Source organism: Plasmopara halstedii (assembly GCF_900000015.1).
Source record: "Plasmopara halstedii genome assembly, contig: Scaffold_672, whole genome shotgun sequence".
Classification (NCBI taxonomy): domain Eukaryota; phylum Oomycota; class Peronosporomycetes; order Peronosporales; family Peronosporaceae; genus Plasmopara; species Plasmopara halstedii.
Genome location: NW_020187589.1, coordinates 927,787 through 928,248, shown reverse-complemented (window position 1 = coordinate 928,248; position 462 = coordinate 927,787).

Genomic DNA, 462 nt, shown 5'->3' with positions numbered 1-462 from the left:
GTTCATTATTTTCAACCAGAGTTTCAAAATCAAAATAAATAACATTATATTCATTAACCTCCACCCATTTTCCTTTTCCCTCGTCATCTTCAGTAATCTGTTTAAAAGGAGCGCGACCAAAATTCAAAGCCATTTCATCCTTTTCTCCATTTGAATTTACTCTGCCAATTGCTTTGAAAGCACTTGCATTAAAATCCACTTCAGTTAGAGATTCAATCTTTTGATATATTTAATAACTCGGGTACGTTGGTTTGTGTAATTGGATCTGATCGTGTTTCACGATGATGATATAGATAACTGATTACCTCATAACTGTCAAGTAATTTAATGCGATTGGTTTTAGAGGATGCTTTTTCCTTTTTAACTATAAAATCAGCTCGCTGATGTTGTTCAACTAATTTAGGATTATCAAGAGCTGCTTTGGTAATGTTAGTTGGTTTGATAGCAAATAGATGCTGTCCA